The sequence below is a fragment of the Schistocerca serialis genome, chromosome 5 (assembly GCF_023864345.2).
Source record: "Schistocerca serialis cubense isolate TAMUIC-IGC-003099 chromosome 5, iqSchSeri2.2, whole genome shotgun sequence".
Classification (NCBI taxonomy): Eukaryota; Metazoa; Arthropoda; class Insecta; order Orthoptera; family Acrididae; genus Schistocerca; species Schistocerca serialis.
Window position 1 is genome coordinate 153067330 of NC_064642.1, and position 17600 is coordinate 153084929.

Consider the following 17600-nt stretch of genomic DNA (forward strand, 5'->3'; position numbering starts at 1 on the left):
CAGTGAGTCATTTTTCTCGTCCATTAAAGTAAAGCCAAGATTTCATTGAAATATTACAGTTCAGAAAAAAATTTGTTGGCCACTAATATCAGCCCATCGGACATTTAGATGCTTCTTATATGAAATTCAAAAGCATTTACTTCTCTGGACAGATTTCAACGCCTCACTTAGGTCACGATCATTAGCGACGGGTAATGATCGTTACAAAATGGACAAGGGTAGGGGAGGAACTGCTGTTCGCTGTAAGATTCTGAGGTGGAGAGGCGCACCCAGTAACGAAAAATGTGCCCCAACAGAAATCTTCTTGACAGTAGATATAAAAGATAATACTTACTCGTTATTCCACGGCACACCCCTAGGTAAACAACCGTTCAACATACGACATTTTCGATAGAGCAGTTTTCCAGCAGCTTTACTGTCGTTCCCGTGAATAATTTTTATGGTGAATGCAGATATGTTTCCTTCTCAAAGACAACAATAGATTTCTTCACCATCGTTCCCCAACACAGCCAATACGTAGTCTCTCATTACCGCGACAGCGATGAAAGGCCACACTATAGCTCTCGTACTAACTGAATGCAACCGAAGCTATTGAAAACCGTAAACACAGTCAACTTCCTGCTTCAGAGTTACATAACCGAAGTGTTTCCTCATGCAACGTATTCCTTGTTCAAAAGACGATTGTTGTGTGAGGTTGTTAAGGAATGTCTTCTACATATCATGAGCTGTATCTAAATTGACGTTTAGATGATGTCCTTTAACAGATATTTAGAAACTGTGGGTAACCAAACCGTCAATACTTGTATGAATTTTGGTACCATTCCTTGAAGCCATGAGCCGGGACGGAGACGCACGTGATTTAGAATGCCTTGAAAGACTGGGTACGCTGACTACCTTCCAGATACCTCTGCAAAAAGCGAAATATCGTCCTTTTCGCAAAAAAGTCCGCAGTCAGTTGCTGTTAAACACGATTTTATCGTCCGACTAGATTGCGTACATTTTTTTAAAAAAATGTGACCGGATTCGCTTCCACATGAGCCATCTCCAGATCTGAGTGTACCGATGACAGTATAACCTGTCCAATTCGTCAGTAAATTTACGTGCTTCGTAACGGGACTTAAACTGACACTGTATACTCATGTCGGGACATCACATGCCTTACTCGATACATAGAAAGTTTTCTTCCAGCGATGCATAAAGGAAAACATTCTGCAACCAGTTTTTTCCATTTTACACCGTTGTGACGTGACCACATCAGATTTAAATACTGAAGGTCCATATCATCTTCACCTCGTTCTAAATTCTTGAATGAGATAAATGAACGTCATTTTAATTCTTCCACTTATCGTAATAATCCTTCTCTTCAAGTAGAATATATTCTGAATACAGGATTACCATGCACTATGCTTGCTTCCTACTTTCGAGATCAACTTATTGCACATTAATGTATATTTCCTGACTACATCGCACGAATAGTCTATATCAGTTGTCATTTCACCTTCTGTATGCCACTCAGAACTTGCAATCCTCTATTACCCTCTATTCGTATGTGAAGATGATTGCACCGAAACAAGTTATTAGCACAGTTCATCCTTACTATCTACACACCAAACATCCATTTGGTCATAAAGATGTGTTTGATGAAACAGAATTCTCCCACACATCAACATATTGGGAATGCCCTATGAAAGATGGTCATAGAGACCACATAGAGCAACAATGGAAGCGAACCCTCGACGTTAAGAAACTACACAGAAATTTGCCGAGATGTTTAGGTACCAACGGCAGCGGTGTCGTCACTAGCACTGCAGACATTGATTACGATCTCTGTCAATATGACGTCACGATAACGAAGGCCAAACTTACGCAGCTTCTGTATCAGGTTTTTTTTTTGGGGGGGGGGGGGGCTGGATAAAATTGTAGAGGGAGATCAAGGCTGGGCTACAGTAAACAGTCTCAAAAATGGTTCAAATGGCTTTGAGCGCTATGGGACTTAACTTCTGAGGGCGTCAGTCCCCTAGAACTTACAACTACTTAAACCTAACTAACCTAAGGGCCTCACACACATCCATGCCCGAGGCAGGATTCGAGCCTGCGACCGTAGCGGTCGCGCTGTTCCAGACTGTAGCGCCTAGAACCACTCGGCCACGGCGACCGGCGAAACAGTCTCAAGTCGACGTAAGTTGCAATTGTAAGGCAGAGACGATGAGACTAGTAACTACGGAACAAACTAGTATGGAGATCTGCATCAAAGTAGTCTTTGTACCGAAGACCTCAACAACGAGGTCATCGCTGCAGCAGTGACGACAATCAGACGTTTCAGACGGATACAATATTGGTTACTGTCAAAAGAGGCTTTTTCTTTCTGAAAGCAAGTTGGTTTTATTGATAATTCCAATACACTACATCCCCCGCTCTCTTGCCTACGAAACCTCAGTTTTCAACATAATCTGCGTTCCGTGCGACGGTCTTCAGCCACTTCAGTGGGGAGGGTCTGTCTGAGCGCATGCTACAACTCTACTTGTCGTCAGAGCCAACGTCTTGCTGCATCAATTACCTCCGTGTCATATACGTATTGCTTCTCGTCGACTGCATCCTTCATTAGGCCAAATAGATTGAAGTCTGAAGGAGCAAGATTCGGCCTGTAGGATGGATGAGAAAGAACAGTCCAATGAAGTTTTATGGGCTCCTCTCGGGAGCTCAGACTTATGTGACTGCTTGCATTGTCATGGAGAAGGAGAATTTAATTTGCATTTTTGTGGCGACGAATTTGCTGAAGTCATTTCTTCAATTTTCTGAGGGTAGCGCAGTGCACTTGCTAGTTGATCGTTGTACCGTAAGGCATAAAATCAAACAGAATAACCCCTTTAGGGTCCAAGAGGGCCGTGGCCATGAGTTTACCGGCTGAGGGTGCGGTTTTGAACTTTATCTTCGGAGGAGAGGTGGTATGGTGCAACTCCATGGTGAGCCGTGCACGGCTCGTGTTCATGCCGTTTATTGTTTGTCATCTTCTATTACGGTACTGCCACCTCGTTTTCTTATTCCATTTATTGGCATCACTAACTTCCTGCCTTACTTGCCCGTGAGCGGCAGCAGCTGTGCGTATCGATAAGTGCACTGTCGTACCATCTCTGGAGCGACCGATAGTATTTCCGGTCGTCTTGTGTCTGGCAGTCAGATCGGGACGGACCAGCAGTGCAGTCGGAGCGCCGGTGAGGCGTCGACAGGCAGTGCTCGCCAACCGCTGGCGACACACATGAACTGTCCGATGGAGGGAGATTGGAGCGGGACCACCGGTGGTTGGTCGTTCGGTTGGTCGTGTCATCGGCCGACGTATATTTGGTCCATTCACCGTTTCCGGGCCTGGGCAGTTGATCGGTTGGCCTGGAGCAGCGAGGAAGTCTCCGTGGCGCGTGTCTGGCCGGGGCATGGCGGCGTCCACGTTCTGTTGGAGTGTGAGGGGCTGTTCCCATTGCTACGAGGTCCGTGGCTCACCGATCCCGGACACGAAAGTTGAGTCTTTACTTAAACTACCAGCCAGCCCCAACTGTTCACATTGGGTCGTTTGAATACTTTCTACGTTGTTCCATTGAACTCCCAGTTGTGTGCCGGTCGGGTGGAGCTGAAGTTATCTTGTCGGTGGGTTCGTTGACTGTCTGTCGGTTGGGTTGTCGTCGGATGGTTGGGCCGACTGCCTGTCTCATGTAAGCGAGCGTTAGGTGTTTGAATTTCTGCCGACCCTCGGAACTTCTGAGCACCCTTGGGTGTACTGCCTTTTTTTATTATTCATTCTTGTTGTCTGTACTTGTATGGCTTCTAGTCGATTAAAAAAAATTAAGGTTGTTTTGCCCTTAAGGAGTAAGATTCTTTAGGCCTTCAACCTAATTCAAAGAACTGTTTTACTAAAGCCTTTGGCATTATAAAAATTTTAATGTTGTTGAATTTGAAGCGTTGGGCCTTCAGCCGATTTTGAGTTTGACTTGTTTCGCTCTTAAGACCATCAGCGTAAATTAACGAACTGTTTTACGTAAGGCCTTTGGTACTTAAAAACGTTAATGTTATGGAGTTTTAAATGTTAGGCCTTCAGCCGATTTGAATTTATCTTGTTTGCTCTTGAAGTGTCTGATTCTTTGGGCCTTCAGCCTAACTAAAGGACTGTTTTAAGATAAGGCTTTGCCTTTTAAATTTCTGTTTTGGTTCATTTTTGCCTGATTAAGAACCGTTTCATGTAAGGGTTTTTTTTTTTTTTTTTTAAATTTAATGTTATTAAGTCTTAAGTGTTGGGCTTTCAGCCGATTTTGAATTCAAATTGTTTGCTCTAAAAATCTCAGATTCCTTGGGCCTTCAGCCTAAGTAAAGAACGGTTGTAAGATAAGGCTTGCCTTTTAAATTTCTGATTATGCTTGCGTTTTAGGTTATTGGCCTTCAGCCGCTTTTAAATTAAGGTGGCTTTCAACTGGTAATGAAGTCCCAAAGATGAAATCTGTGTGTTTAAAAAAAAAGTTTTTTTTTGGGGTCTGGTAATGTTTGATCAAATAATAAAGTTGTATGTTCGAGTGTAACTGACAGCCTCTTATTTTGACCCCTTTCCACAATGTAAACTGCCTGTCCTGTCCTGCGGGTGAAGCAGGGGGTTTCACATGGATTGCTGTTTTGTTTCTGATTCGAAGTGATGAACTCAGGTTTGACAAAAAATTGTCACCACCAGCCTCGTAACGCGTAAGTAATTCCACGCGATGATCCTTCGTTGTTCTTTATGGTGATCTGTTATGCGGAGAGGAACCCAGCGGGTTCACACGTTTGCTTATCCGAACTGGTATACGAATGTGTCAGCATTACGAGCAGAGACATCCAGTTGTGCTGGGACGTGTTTGATTGTGATCTTCCGCCAACAGAAAGTCAGTGACAGCTCTTTGCTTGGAACACACATCTGTTGAGCGGTTCCATGCCCTCTTTTGCATGTCTCCTCCCATTTTCATCAATTTTGTTAATGTTCTATGTCATTGCACGGTTGTAACAGACCGAATAATGTTATTTTAATGAGAGTATTGGTACTGAGAGCTCAAAAAATACTTTTCACTTGATTCCTAAACATGTTGTTTTGATTCCTTCGGTGGTCTGTGCGAGGCGAGCATCAGAGGACGCGGCACACTGCGTTTCCGGTTGGGGGCTGCACTTCCCTGAATTCTGTGGGGTTCGTACAATAGGCTTAAGCGACTGACGTCGGTCGAGTTCATCCTATTGTATGCAGGGCGAAACGACCTACGAGACGCCTGAGTGTCGCCGCAGTTTATGTGTTTACCGTTCTGGCGCGTCTGGAACGAAGATTCCTGGCACCGACTGACTGCATTGTCCTCTTGATTCGGAGAAAACTCGTGGACTGTGCCCTGCTGAGTGCGACTGTCTGGCACCGGATGGCCGGTGGTCTAGGCAGGTTGTTTTCGTAGCCGGTCAAACGGCAAGTTCATTGCCATAACCTGAATAGCAGAGGCATGATTGGTCAACATCAACTGAGGCTAGTTGACGTCATAAAGCCCTGCTCGAAATTGGAGGGAACGGTCGCTGTAGGCGCCAATAATGCTCTAAGACAGTGTAGGGGACTTTTGGAATCAGAACTGAATGCTGGTTCGCGGTTTTCGAGGAAAGTAGGGAGTAGAGCAATGCTGGCTTCGCTCTTGCGTTGCGCGGGCAGCGGATTTGGGATCTGATCTTCGTCAGAGTCAGACAGTCTTGCGACTTGGTCGCTCGTTTTCGGAAGAACTTAGAATTCTCGGACAGCCTTCGTGGCCAGGAGTTGACACAGAGTTGCTGCACAGCAGAAGTCGGCGCCTACATCATCACGACGCTGCCTACCGACGACGTGCTGCAGATTTCAGTACTGGTACAGTGTTTTGCGACTCCAGCATTGTAGGACCTTATCAATTTTATACTGAACCCCTCAGCAGCACGCGCGCTCGCTTTGCTACAAGTTTTGTTTGTTTCTCCATGTGATCCCATTTGACACTCACTACTAATTGCGTACTGCTACATAGTCGGGAGATTAATAATCGATTCATTAGAACCTATAGTCATTATCGTCAATCTATTGCATCACAGAGAGTAGGAGCCCCTTGTTCTCGAGCCAACTCTTACACTCATAACATTACAGTATACTCTATCCTTTAACCTACTGTGTGTGTCAACAATCACGTGCATTTATGTTCTGATATATAATAAATGTCATTGTAATATTTAATCCGCATATCATTTCGTAGATATAGGCAGAATCCCATTTTCTGTTGTTTATTATGATAAAGTTCTCTTTTTTGAGTAGATTACTATTTTTATTAAATCATTGTGAGTGTGCACTCCTTATTTTACCGACTAGTAGGGTCCACCATCATTTCCTTCCGTTACCGTTGTGCGCATAATTAATTAGCTGGTAGATAAGGAGGGGGTCGAGTGCACGTCTTGTTCTCATGCCGGATTCGTCTGCATTAAAGAGGTGCAAACTCTTCTCCACCCCGGCTTCTCGCATCGTTACAGACGCCATTTTGAAGGCTACTTATATCCCCACCGATTATCGAAACTAGCTGCTACTACAGTGGCTGAAGCGGGAATGTTCCACACTGTACCACAACATTCTGCAACGGCCTTGCCGCAATGGATGCACCGGTTCCCGTCAGATCACCGAAGTTAAGCGCTGTCGGGCGTGGCCGGCACTTGGATGGGTGACAATCCGGGCCGCCATGCGCTGTAGCCATTTTTCGGGGTGCACTCAGCCTCGTGACGTCAGCTGAGGAGCTACTCGACCGGCCAAATAGTAGCGGCTCCGGTCAAAGAAAACCATCGTAACGACTGGGAGAGCGGTGTGCTGACCACACGCCCCTCCTACCCGCATCCTCATCTGAGGGTGACACGGCGGTCGGATGATCCCGATGAGCCACTTGTGGCCTGATGTCCTAGAAAGGAATGTGTTGCATTACTTGTGAAACGGGCCTTGTAATATGCTTATCGGCAATTTGACCAGTGCTGCGACTGTCATTGCGTTCGCTCGTCTGAGAACGTGCACGCTGTACCTCCAGAAGTGAATATTTAGAATGAGCCGGAGACGGTGTCGGATCCCAGTATGGGGCTGAGCCGTGGCGTGATCGGCCGTCAGGCCAGGCCCGGCTGGTGGGGCGGAGACGAGACGTCGGCCGCTGATGCACGGCGCAACTCTTCCCTCCTCCCCGCCGCTCCTCCTCACCCAAATTACACACGTCGGCTAATTACCATTGGCTGGAACAGCTGGGCGGGACCTCGCAGCCGAGAGGCCGGCCGGCCGAGCCGCGCTCCTTCCAGAAACTATAATTGCGTCCCTCAAAATGGCCTCACCGAACGCCGGCCGTAATTGAGACGAAGGGGGGAAAAAGAAACGAGCGAGAGACTCGTGACGAGAAGGGCGCAACCATAGAGCCGCAACAACAACAACAATTGTGACCTGATAGCCGCAATAAATGAAACACGTCAGCTACCGCAAGTGCGGCCAGGACAACGTGCAGATCTAAATACACTACTGGCCATTAAAACTGCTACACGACGAAGATGACGTGCTACAGACGCGAAATTTAACCGACAGGAAGAAGATGCTGTGATATGCGAATTATTAGCTTTTCAGAGCATTCACACAAGGTTGACGCTGGTGGCGACACCTGCAACGTGCTGACATGAGCAAAGATTCCAACCGATTTCTCATACACAGCAGTCGACCGGCGTTGCCTGGTGAAACATTATTGTGATGCCTCGTGTAAGAGAAATGCGTACCATCACGTTTTCGACTTTGATAAAGGTCGGATTGTAGCCTATCGCGATTGCGGTTTATCGTATCGCGACATTACTGCTCGCGTTGGTCGAGATCCAATGACTGTTAGCAGAATATGGAAGCGGTGGGTTATGGAGGATAATACGGAACGCCGTGCTGGATCCCAACGGCCTCGTATCACTAGCAGTCGAGACGACAGACATCTTATCCGCATGGCTGTAACGGATCGTGCATTCGCGTCTCTATCCCTTAGTCAACAGATGGAGGACGTTTGCAAGATAACAACCATCTGCACGAACAGTTCGACGACGTTTGTAGCAGCATGGATTATCAGCTCGGAGACCATGGCTGCGGTTACGCTTGACGCTGCATCACATACAGGAGCGCCTGCGATGGTGTACTCAACGTCGAACCTGGGTGCGCGAATGGCAAAACGTCATTTTTTCGGATGAATCCAGGTTCTCTTTACAGCATCATGATGGTCGCATCCGTGTTTGGCGACATCGCGGTGAACGCTCATTGGAAGCGTGTATTCATCATCGCCATACTGGCGTATCACCCGGCGTGATGGTATGGAGTACCATTGGTTACACGTTTTGACCACCTCTTGTTCGCATTGACGGGACTTTGAACAGTGGACGTTACATTTCAGATGTGTTACGACCCGTGGCTCTACCCTTCATTCGATCCCTGAGAAACCCTACAGTTCAGCAGGATAATGCACGACCGCATTTTGCAGGTCCTGTACTGACCTTTCTGGATACAGAAAATGTTCGATTTCTGCCCTGGGCAGCACACTCTCCACATCTCTCACCAATTGAAAACGTCTGGTCAGTGGTGGCCGAGCAACTGACTCGTCACAATACGCCAGTCACTAGTCTTGAACTGTGGTATCATGTTGAAGCTGCATGGGCAGCTGTACCTGTACACGCCATCCAAGCTCTGTTCGACTCAATGCCCAGGTGTACCAAAGGCCGTTATTACGGCCAGAGGTGGTTGTTCTGGGTACTGATTTCTAAGGATTTATGCACCCAAATTGCCTGAAAATGTAATCACATGTCAGTTCTATATAATATATTTGTCCAATGAATACCCGTTTATCATCTGCATTTCTTCTTGGTGTAGCAAATTTAATGGCCAGTAGTGTACGAAAACCTCCATAACAACCGCGTAGTTTTGTCGGCTTACATAGGGCATCACGCAACTCGCAGTAAACTGACTGTGTTTAAATCTCATCCACTAAATCTATGTTCACATCTCGAAAACATCAAAACTTAATAATAAATGAAAAGCACCAGTTTGCTTTTGTTCTACAATATATTGTAGAACAAAAGCAAACTGGTGCTTTACATTTATTATTATAATGTTGTTCTACCAAGAACCGACGGAAGATTCTCTTAATATGTCAAAAGTTAAACTTTAATAACAATTCAAGTTTCCGTTTTAGCTCGATATGCGTTATGTTTCTGTTGATACAAATTCATAAAAAACGAGTAAATGGGTACAGCAAAATGAAGTTAAGGGACCAACAGATATATCTCTGTGCTCGATATCTACTACTCTTACCGTCACATATCCGTTTATTATTTCGTCGGCGGTAAGACTACTTTGGGATGGCTAGTCCCGGTACATCATCTTCCGGTTGTAATCGCTGTGGTGGCCAAAGAGTGGTTAATGAAAGGCTGATCGTTGGCAGAATGCGGTTGGTCGAAATGTTACATGCGACGATCTGTAGTTCAGGGCTTGTGGAAGAAGCAATCAGGTTCTTGCATTGGTTCTTAGGGAACGTAAGACGTGGCAGTGAGGTACAAATGACTTCATACCACCGGAAGACACTGCACTTATTGGATTGCATGGCCCACTTTCGTCCAAACTACAATGACGACGCTCCGTGGTATGGACTCAATGAGGTACCGGCATTGAAAGCATTGGTGACACCCTGATCTCACAGAGTCAGATGTACGTAGGCACCAAGACGACCACATCGAGCTCGGTAGCACCCTTTTTTGTGGTCAGTGGCACTGGGTGCATGTGGAACGGGGCGCCAAACAAGGAACCTCAAGTGCATGGAGCATTCTCTCACAATTCCGGAGCACTGTACTGGCGCGGTGTCTTGCTGAAAATGCAGATCGCCGGCAGGTAGATGTACACGAACAAACAGCTGCATGTGATCAGGCAGACGAGAGACGTTGCTAAACGTGTAGAGTCTTTATTTGTTCTTTGTAAACAAACAGCACTCCAAAATAACTCCTCACCAAATGCTTGAACGGGGACATGTTAGCAAGCGAGATACGGGGTAGAAATTTAGAAAGGATCAAACTGCAACCATGAAACTCTGTGTCAATCCTTCACCGCATATTCATCCTTTAATCCGACACGTGTTTGCCAATGATGGATTAATTGGAGGACACACTGGTCGTAGAAGTGTGTATTTTGCCTTCTCACGAAACATCGCTCCTACTTATTTTTGTATCCCGCCTGGAAGGCGGCGCGTGGGTCTGCTCCTGTAATTTAGAGGGTAGGCCGAATGTAGGAAGCTAGGAGGAGCAGGTGAGGTAGAACTCTCGGTACTGGAGTAAAGTAAAAGTGGTTTTACTATATATCAACACATTAGGAAACGTGAATACTTAACTTTGTATCGAGGAGCACGTTCGTGCGAAGCCGGATGTTTCAAAGCTAACGTAAGTTACACAGACAACATCTGTAGTTGCTCGCCCACTATGAAAATGGAACAATGTTGGTTGGTCGTCTGCTCGTGATCAAAATGGGCTGAATCTGGAGCGGCCCTCATAGAGCTGCACAGCGCCGGCTAGAGGGCGCAGCCGTCGGTGTGGATCGCCCGTTCTAGTAGTGCCAACCTAAGAACTTGTACCTGCAATCAATTATTCAAAATGACAGTCACAATCGCATTGTTTATTTTGCCGCCAACCGGTTTCAACCCGCGATGGGGTCATCTTCAGGGAAATTTACACCATTTGGTCGCTCGCTGGAATCGCCACCCTGCCTGTGCACGGTTATTAACTAGTTACTATCCATGCACAGGCAGGGTGACGATTCCAGCGAGCGACCAAATGGTGTAAATTGCCCTGAAGATGACCCCATCGCGGCCGGCCGGAGTGGCCGAGCGGTTCTAGGCGCTACAGTCTGGAACCGCGCGACAGCTACGGTCGCAGGTTCGAATCCCGCCTCGGGCATGGATGTGTGTGATGTTCTTAGTTTAGTTAGGTTTAAGTAGTTCTAAGTTCTAGGGGACTGATGACCTCAGAAGTTAAGTCCCATAGTGCTCAGAGCCATTTGAACCATTTTTTGACCCCATCGCGGGTTGAAACCGGTTGGCGCAAAATAAATAATGCGTCTGTGACTGTCATTTTGAATAATTGATTATAAGTAAATTAATCGCTATTTATCTCCGTAGAACTATGTCGTCTAAAAATAAATACTTGTACCTACGCCGTGGCATCGTAGCTATCGATACCACACTTATCATGCAAGGAAAGAGGAAGACGTCACTGAATGCCATGTCATGAGAATGAATGAGAGAGAAGGGGGGGGGGGGGGAGCGAGGGATGTCTTTGAGCGATGCAAATGCAAAATTTGATAACCCAAAGAAGCGCGGTATGTATGTGGCTAGTGTGGAACGAGAGGCGTTGTCGTGGGACGGCTTCCCACGACGCTTCTTCGTGACAGCCACCGCCAACTCTATCATGTGTTTAGAACAATATGTTGCTTATAGCCCTTATTAGTATAAGATGTTAGCACCACATCAGGATAACCCAAAGAAACTCAACATCACCCTATCCGACGATGGTAGGATCTTCGTCCTTTTCGGCGGTGGTGAATCCACGCGTTTCCACTGCTTCCTTTGTTCCTTCGTTTTGGGGCCATAGTGACAGACATAGCTGTCGTTCATGGCAATAAGGCGGATAAAGAAGTCTGAATCACGACACAGCTACCGCGATTCCGCTGCTGCCTCGGTTAGATGAGGTTTAGAAATGAGTGTGTGCACTAGCGGAACCATGTAGGCGGCGAATTCTGTCATGTCCAAAATGTCCGTGATCGATATTCACTTTTCCCGCTATCGCGTCGGACTGTTGTACGCCGGCCATCGGGGACCAGGGGCTCCTCTTGCGAGTCCGTATTCAGCAGAGAGATGGTCTGTCACCTCGCTTGTCTGACCGCACTAGAAGCATATACGCCACCTAACTACTTCCACGGACTCAGCACAGATTGTTGCGACTCGGTTGCCTTTCAAATGCGGGAAGCGAATTGCCGCACAAGTCACCTTATCAATGTGCTGTTCCATTTTGTTTTGGTTTATCTAGCGGCGTACTATAGTATAGTGGTGTGCGAAGTTAAATTTCTACCAGGACTGCAGGAAATGAAAAAATTAATAACGTAGCTTTATTTTATCGAGGTTGTAATTAATACTTCATGACTATCTATGATAGATCGCCTAACCTGGTTTCTGACCTACTCTATCCTGCCATCGATGCGTACGAACGCGTTCCGTCACCCGTGAGTGCAGATTCACGTTTTCCACACCTCGAGCGTAGAGCGGCCAAGTTCCAGCGCCTTTCGTCATGTCTGTGTCCTGTGACGCGTAATGAGCGGATAGACTAATGTACATCGATGGCGATGGCGTCGTCCGACCCCCCCCCCCCCCCCCCCACCCGCCGGGAGCTGGGTGGTCAGCGCTACTTGACCTAAGGACATCACATAACACCCAGTCATCACGAGGCAGAGAAAACCCCTAACCCCGCTGGTAATCGAACCCGGGAACCCGGGCGTGGGAAGCGAGAACGCTACCGCACGACCCGAGCTGCGGACGAGCACCATTATCAGCACATTGTTCTTCACGAAAGAGACAGTAGCGAATTTGTTCGAAGCGGGGTACTCATGACGTACTGTTAACGAGGTGGGTATTGGAAAGCTCAGTTTCTGTACGACATCGGAGACAGCACCCAACACGTTGGGCACACACGATCTACATCTACAGCTGTGGGTTACTACGCAAGCTACCTTACGGCGTGTGGGCGTATATTCTTCCAGTACCATTATAGTTTCCTCCTTCCTCCTACACCCCCCTTTCCCTGTTCCAACAGTGAATAGTGCGTGGGAAGAATGACTGTGAGTAAACGTCGAATCAGCTCTAATTTCTCTGGTTTTCACAACGTGGCCAAGCCCTCCGTGCGGCACAAAGTGTGATGTCAAGACTATGGCATCGATTCCAGCAGACATGAAACGTGTCCAGGCGCTACAGTATGGGACGTCCACAGTGAACAACACCACAAGAAGACCGATATCTCACCATCAGTGCCCGCAGATGGCCATGGAGTACTGCAGGTAGCCTTGCTCGGGAGCTTACCGCAGCCACTGAACAGTTGTCTCCAGACACACAGTCTACAGACGACTGAATAGACATGGTTTATTCGCCCGGAGACCTGCAACGTGCATTCCACTGACCCCTGGTCACAGGAGAGCCCGTAAAGCCTGGTGTCAACAACACAGTACATGTTCATTGGAACAGTGGTCCCGGGTTATGTTCACTGACGAGTCCAGGTATAGTCTGAACAGTGATTATCGACGGGTTTTCATCTGACATAAACCAGGAACCAGATACCAATCCCTTAATGTCCTTGAAAGGGACGTGTATGGAGGTCGTGGTTTGATGGTGTGGGATGGGATCATGATTTGTGGACGTACACCCGTGCATGTCTTTGAAAGAGGAACTGTAACAGGTCAGGTGTATCGGGACGTCATTTTGTACCAGTATGTCCGCCTTTTCAGGGCTGCAGTGGGCCTCACCTTCCTCCTGATGGTTGATAATGCACGGCCCCACTGAGCTGCCATAGTGGTGGAGAACCTTGACACAGAAGATATCAGGCGAATGGAGTGGCCTGACTGTTTTCCAATCCTAAACCCCATCGAGCACGTCTGGGATGCTCTCGGTCGACGTATCGCTGCACATCTTCAAACCCCTACGACACTTCAGGAGCTTCGACAGGCACTGGTGCAAGAATGGGAGGCTATACCCAGCAGCTGCTCGACCACCTGATCCAGAGTATGCTAACCCATTGTGCGGCCTGTGCACGTGTGCATGGTGATCATATCCCATATTGATGTTGGGCACATGTGTTTTGGGACGGTTTTCTCAACTTATCACCAATACCGTGGACTTACAGACTTGTGTCGTGTGTTTCCCTATGTGCCTATGCTATTAGCGCCAGTTTTGTGTAGTTCCACGTTGTGTGGCGCCACGTTCTGCAATCATCCTTCATTTATGAGCAAGAGTGTAGTACGTTTTCCACACTGGCGAGCTATACTCAAGAATCTGGTTTTGTAAGCTACTTCATTGGTGGATCTATTGCATTTCTTTCTGATGCTTCCCCTTGGATCACAACCTGGTATCCGCCTTTCCCAAACTATTAGCTTTATCTCACTGTTCCACTTCAGGTCACTCTGCTATTTTCAGATATTTTACTGTTGTTACTTCTCCTAGTGAATCACCAATAGTGTAATCGATCATCAATGGATGTCTTTCGCTATGTATGCACAAAACGTTGAAGTTCAAGATCACGTGTACCACTCATTAATCCTTCGCAAGTCATACCACAGTTTACAATTTTATGACGTTGCAACCGTCTTGCACACAACACCATCCTCTGCAAACAGCCGTATGGACGTTTCGACGTCATCCACCATATCATTTATACTTGTGGTAAACAGTCACGGCCTTATAACGCTATCTAACTCCCTACGACCGTACTTTCTATGATAAGTGTAGGCGCGGGGTGAACAGTATGAATACTACAGCTACCAGACTGCTTGACTGTACGGACGAGAGGTAGCGATATCAGTTTCTTCTGGCGCGGGGAGGCAGTGCGGTCACGGATCGCGGTGGATGGCCGTGCGGGGGAGCGTGTTTCGGCAATTAGGCGGCTGATTTAGCGGGGGGCGTGCCGGATATAAAAACACGCTCGTGACGTGACCGCGCACTGATAAGGCAGCGCCGCATCGATTGGCGGCCGGCCTGCTGGCTGCCGGCTGTGGCCGGCTGCCGGGCACGTACAGCGGCGCGCACTACTGTACGGCCAGATAGCCGGCCGACGGCCGTAATTAACGCGCGACCGCGGCGGCCGGGCGCAAACAGCGCCCCTCAGCCGGTGAACAGTTGTCGACGTGGCTCAAAAACAAACAGCGCGCCCTGCCGCGCGGCGGCCACGCCGTAGCAGTGACGCACGCCGCCGTCACTGAGTGCGAACAGAGTTCGAAACCTGCCACCAGCGAGGAAACGACGCTTTAGACGTCAGCCACTTTTCGAAAAAGCAGTGCTGGAGTAATGACAGATGTACGCTGAAACGTCTCTGCGAAGTCGTTTCATAAGACGTTTGTCGAATTCGGTTCAACCTATTCATTTCACTACCTGATTTTAGCTCAATTCATGAACTCTTGAGAGGCACCCACATGCCTTGCTCATACTGTAGCATCAAGCCGTCAGGCCTGCAAGATGAGTGGTCTGCCAAGCGAGTGGATTCATTCTTATTTATGGAGTAACATGAGCTCTAGTACTCACAATTAAGTTACAAATTATTCTCCTGTTTGAATATTACACAACGGATAACGCACATCTGACTATTAGCTATTTACACAACTCTGTTCACTACGCACTGGCAATACTACATTTTCTTTCTTACCCAACGGCTTTGATCAACATGTGGCCATCGCACTGAATATGAATGGCGCACACATTATAAATTCTGGATATCATGACAACATACTATTCGAAGGAAAAGGCCACCAATCTTTTTCTTTTCACTATCTTTTTCATTGATAAATTCTATAACCTAAACACACCATTACATTTTCTACATCAATTACACATGAGAAACTCCGCCCAGTGGGCATGGCTTTACATTGGCGATTCTCTATCTTATGGTCTCGTAATTATCTGACACTACAGTGCACTTTCTGGATAGAATGCTGGATCTTTTGCTACATCTCACACTTCGACTCTCACACCCATCATCGAAAATTTCCTCCAGACCGAACGATACAAAAGGAACATGCATAACCCACTGCCTCTGTACCTATCTTGCTGCTCTCCCATGCAAACCATTACTTAAATTACATGAAATACACCACACTGGCAACATGGAATACAACACAAGGAATAGTCACAACGTTATAATCACATCACTTTCACACGACACTGCCCCACTTCGTAACTTTTCTTTCCTACTATAAACTCTGGAGGATATATGCACGTCTTCCAGTGCAATGCAAAAAATGGTTCAAATGGCTCTGAGCACTATGGGACTTAACATCTGTCGTCATCAGTCCCCCAGAACTTAGAATTACTTAAACCTAACTAACCTAAGGACATCACACACATCCATACTCGAGGCAAGATTCGAACCTGCGACCGTAGCGGTCGCGCGGTTCCGGACTGTAGCGCCTAGGACCGCTAGGCCACTCCGGCCGGCTGATTTTTAATCTTATATTTTGTGGAAATTACTTTTGTCTTTGTGTGTCGATTTTGTGCCACGTGTTTGGTAGTCAGTTACCCTTCTGGTCCACCATGGCACCGTAATAGGCTTTATTTTAACAGTTTGCTTGTTTAATGAGCTACAGTTACTGCAAGAATATCTGTTATTCCGTGCGCTTTCTACAAAGCCGCACAACAGTTTGAGTCAGAATGCACCACGTGCTCTAGTTCGGCCGTTTGCAAGCAGCAGACGCATTTAGTATGTTAAATAATTATCGCACAGCCTTTTGTATTGGTTAAACCTCTGTCCAGAATAGTGCATGCGTAGAATCGTAATGCAAATCTCACTGAGATATTTTTATGGTATTAATGCAAAGGAGATGATAGCATAATGGTCTCCCACCCCCGTCTTCTGTGTTTCTTCTTGCTGTAGTTAAATTGTGCTCTGTTTCAATTTTCACGTAATTTTTACTTAACTACTTCGAGTCAGGCAACTGTTATGTGTAGTTAGGATGTGCAACCAAATATTTAGTTACAATAAATAATCTACGTGAAAGATAACTTCTTTGGTGTCGATCTTACCCCCTTACTCCGATTTCCAATCCTGAATTAATCAAGTTGCTTCATGCACGACATGGAGTGCTATTTATCTGGCTACTTTGCATATTTGTAATTAAATTATTAAATTAATTAAACTAATAATTTTCCAGCTCCGTTTTTCTCTAAATGCTTAGGAAGGGCTTGGGCTGGTGGCGACCCTGAATTTCTGAACTTTTGTCATTATTTGTGTGACAGAAGCAGCTAGAAATGTGAGATAACATATACGGCTGCCGCGATGGCCGTGCGGTTCTGGCGCTGCAGTCCGGAACCGCGGGACTGCTACGGTCGCAGGTTCGAATCCTGCCTCGGGCATGGGTGTGTGTGATGTCCTTAGGTTGGTTAGGTTTAAGTAGTTCTAAGTTCTAGGGAACTAATGACCTAAGATGTTGAGTCCCATAGTGCTCAGAGCCATTTGAACCATTTTTAAACCATATACGGCTCGATGAGAAACGTCGTAAACATAGTGATACGTTACAAAGCTCTAAAACAAAAGGAACAGTGCACCACGAAGGAATTATCCGAATGGGACGGAAATCGGTAAACGTGGTGTGGAGATAAAACGATGATTACAATTTCAGAAAAATTGGATGATTTATTCAAGAGAAAGAGCTTCAGAAATTCAGCGTTGGTCCAAGCCTGGTCCTTACGCAAGGAGTTATTCGGGTTGGCACCGACTGATGGAGTTGTTGGAACTCCTCGTGAGGGATATCAGTCCGCAGCTCGTGGTCGTGC